This window comes from Capra hircus, chromosome 19 (assembly GCF_001704415.2).
Source record: "Capra hircus breed San Clemente chromosome 19, ASM170441v1, whole genome shotgun sequence".
Taxonomy (NCBI): Eukaryota; Metazoa; Chordata; class Mammalia; order Artiodactyla; family Bovidae; genus Capra; species Capra hircus.
In genome coordinates, this window is record NC_030826.1 from 32788303 (window position 1) to 32792454 (window position 4152).

Sequence of the window (4152 nt, forward strand, 5' to 3'; positions counted from 1 at the left end):
AAAAACCTGTAAAGGGGAGAATCTGATTACTCCTCTATTTGAAAAAATCTCCATTTGATATTTTGGTAGATTTTAACTGTACCAATCTGATAGATAAAATTTGATATATCCATGCAATGGAATATTATTAGGCACTAAAAAAAAATGGAGTGTTGATACATACAGCAACATGGATGAATCTTGGAAATATTATGCAAAAACTATGGGAAATTGGTTGAGTAAGCTATGCTTGCATCCACACCAGAAAGTACTGTGTAGCTGTAAGAAAGAAAGATCTCAACAAACTGACGTGGAGTGATTTCCTTTTTGCTAAGCTAAAAAAAGCAAAGGGCAAAATAATAATTATAGTGTGCTATCCTTTATCTAAGAAAGAAAAGGGTGTAATAGAATAAACGTATACCTGCTCATTTGTGCAAAAGAATGCAGGAAGGATCAACCAGAAACTGAAAAGATTAGTTACCTACAGCTGTAGTTGATGAAGAGCTGGAAAGAAGAGGGCAATGAGTCTGGGTAATAGAGATGACAAGAGAGTGACACAGTTTTTAGTATACCCTTTCAGACAGCTCTGGCACTTAGAACCATGGTAATATTTTACAAATGCTGAAGTTTAAAGAAAATAAAAGTAATCAGGTGTGTTCCTGCATGAACCAGCAATGGAATATAAAAGTAACAACCTAACTGTACTACAGATAAATAATATAACCAGGCATGAAGGACTTGGGGAAGAGAAGAACTAATGTTAATGACTTTGCAAAACAGTATTTTGCCTGTAAAGCTAAAGGCAAAAACAAAAAGCCATACACATATAAGGTAATCCTCTTAGTAAATCTTTTTCTTACAGGTGTGCTGCTAAGTCGCGTCAGTCGTGTCCGACTCTGTGCGACCCCGTGGACTGCAGCCTACCAGGCTCCTCCGTCCATGGGATTTTCCAGGCAAGAGTACTGGAGTGGGTTGCCATTGCCTTCTCCTGTAACTGCATAGTGATACACCAATTCAACTTACTGCTATGGGGGGAAAACACCATTCAGTGAGACAAGAAGACAAAGCACAAACCTGACTAAGGGCACACACGCTGTGGACCACAGCATGGCTATGACCAGAGCAAGTTGGGGGACGGGGGAAGGGAGATGGATGGGTAAACTACAGCCTCGGGGGCAGGGGAGGGGTCTGGATTGACGACAACTAAGCAGACAACTGGATGAGACAGGAAATCTAAACCAATGATGAAAGCAGACACACCGTCAGAGAACTCCAAAAGCAAATACAGAACTGTTCTTTAACAAATATTTGGAAAGAAATCAAGCATGAAACCACAAAGAAATCCTCAAAGAATTTAGGTGTATAGGTTAGTAATTCTGAAACACATATATGTAAGTTTACATATGTATCATAAGTGCATATATTATGGCTAATGAGAGCTGTATTTCTCAGTGCCTGAGAAGCTACAAATAATGAAAAGGAGGGTGACAGCCCATTGTAATGAGCACACCCAACAGCCAGATCTTGATTTCTTAAAACCATACTCCAAAAACGAACCAGAGCTCCCTGGAGAAATGGTTTTCTGGTTAATTCCTGGTGCAGGGAAACTAAAAAATAATCCTGGAACATCTTGTGTCAGAAACTAAAAAAGTGCTGAAAACAGGATACAGATGTCAAAAGGCCACATTAACTAACCAGAAGGACTTGTAGCCAAAGCTGGGAGACTTTCAGAAACATTATTAAAAATGATATTCTATGGATTAAGAGTTTCCCTGGTTGCTGAGATGGTAAAAAATCTGCTTCCAATGTAAAAGACCTGGGTTCAATCCCTGGGTTGGGAAGATCCACTGGGGGAAGAAATGGCAACCCACTCCAGTATATTTGCCTGGGAAATCCCATGGACAGAGGAGGCTGGCGGGCCCCAGTCCATGGGGTCACCAAGAGTCAAACAGGACTGGGCAACTAATACACATGGATTAAAACTATAAATTTTAAAAATACTCATGAATCTGTATTGATGCAAATAAATAAATGAATATGTAATACCTAAGTAAATGAAAGAGAAGTACCAGTTCTGTTTTTGTTTTCAACTTTTTGATCCTGAGGGATCTTAGTTCCCCAACAAGGAATCGAACCAGCGGCCCCTACAATGGAAGTGCAGAGTCTTAACTAACCAGCCACCAGGAAAACCCCAAGAAGTACCACTTCTTTCCTGTAGAAGAATTATGTTGATGAACATAGATGGAAAAAGGGAAACAGAAAATGACCATGAGACAACACCACAGTCATAGTTGTTGCAGTCAAGTCTGGATGCTAAAACTGGTGCAAGTTTGAAGAGAAACAGCTTGTATAGCTTGAAAGTATTTATCCCCAAAATATTTATTAATTACCAAGGGGGAAATAGTAGCATACAGTGGAGGACCACCATGGAAAGCATAACTAAATGACGTAAGTCAGCATTCTCCAGTAACAAGACACACTGACAACAGAAATGTGAAACCTGAGAACAGGGTGGATGAAAAGTGACATATGCCCCAGACAGAACGCCACCACAGTTTTTACTGATGCACATTTGGGTGATAAAACTATGAAGCAAGGAAGTCCTTTCCATAGACATCCAGGTGGACTGCTTGTCAGGGAGGAAGGCAGATGTCAAGCTCTTGGCGTGGCTGGCAGGTCTGGGGGGAGCAAGGGTTTGCGATCCTTCTCTTTGTTTTGTGCCAATTTCTGTAACTGCTGTACTTTACAGCAAAGAAGGTTTAACACACACAGGTGGACACTCATGTATGTGGTGGTGGTTTAGTTGCTAAGTCATGTCCGACTCTCGTGACCCCATGGACTGTAGCCTGCCAGGCTCCTCTGCCCATGGAATTCTCCAGGCCAGAATACTGGAGTAGGTTGGAAATCTGGAAAGAAATACATCAAAATGCTTTACAGCGGGTAGTGGGATTATTGATTTTAATTGTTACTGCACATTTATGTAATGTTCAAAAATGACGGATGGAGCGAAGGGTGGACACAGGAGCATCTAATTTTATGCTAAGTTCCAAAGTCATCTCCCAGCTGTGCCCGCCGATTTCGGGTTTTGTTACCCTCTTTAACGGTTTTCAGCGGCGGGAATGCGGTACTGCACTCACCCCACCCCCGCACCGGCCGGACTTTGGGTTTTGCAGCTGTTTCCCTGCTTGGGCTTGGGTGGGCTGGGAGTCCCGGGAGCTCGCACAGCCAGGTCCTCCGCCCAATTCTCGCTCTTTTTCTGTTTGGCCGGAAGTTTACCGGAAAAGCGACCTGGATGGGCGGAACTGAGGAGCCTTAAAGGATCAAAAGTCAGGGATCCTTTGTGACCTCGTGGCGCAATGGTAGCGCGTCTGACTCCAGATCAGAAGGTTGCGTGTTCAAGTCACGTCGGGGTCATAGTTTCACATTTTCGCACCGAGCAAACCGGGGACTTTGGACCCTTCGTGCTTCTGTGCTCCTATTCCTCTGCAATAGTGTCGTTTTCTTATCTGACAGGGCTGACTTGGAAGACTCCTGGGGGTATGAACCGAGCACTGCAGCCCCTTGTCACCCGAAGAGCTATTTTAAAAAGAGATAAACAGTACAGGCTTTCCTGGTGGCTCAGTTGGTAAAGAGTCTCCCTGCAATGCTGAAGACCTGGGTTCAATCCCTGGGTCAGGAATATCCCTTGGAGAACGAAAGGGCAACCCACTCCAGTATTCTTGCTGGGAGAACCCATCCCATGGACAGAGGAGCCTGGTGGGCTACAGTCCAAAGGGTCCAAAAGAGTGGGACTGGACTGAGTGATTAACACACAAACAGCACAACAGAAGACAGGACAAGAGAGTTATTGGGAAACTGAATGTAAATTATTTTTAAACACATGAAAATAACTTCTTTATATGATTAGAGAAATGCAAATTAAAATTCAACAAGTTATTTTTAACCTGTGAGACTAACTAACCTATGATCAAAAAGCTTTTATTAAATTGCATTGCTCACATACTCAAAGCTATGGAGATAAAGGAACATAGCCCAAGACCAGAGGAAATTGATAAAATTCTTTTTGTGTATTCAGAAGTCAAATTGTAAAAGGTTGTAATTGTCAGATAATATTTTACCAATACAATCTCATTTTTGTTATAAAAGTGGATTTTCAGTTATCAGTTTTAACTC

General features: G+C 42.2%; 1 non-coding gene across 1 annotated transcript; it reads left to right on the forward strand.

The window, feature by feature from the left end:
- On the forward strand, nt 3322-3393 carry TRNAW-CCA. Its single transcript has one exon. It is a non-coding gene; the product is annotated as a tRNA-Trp (tRNA).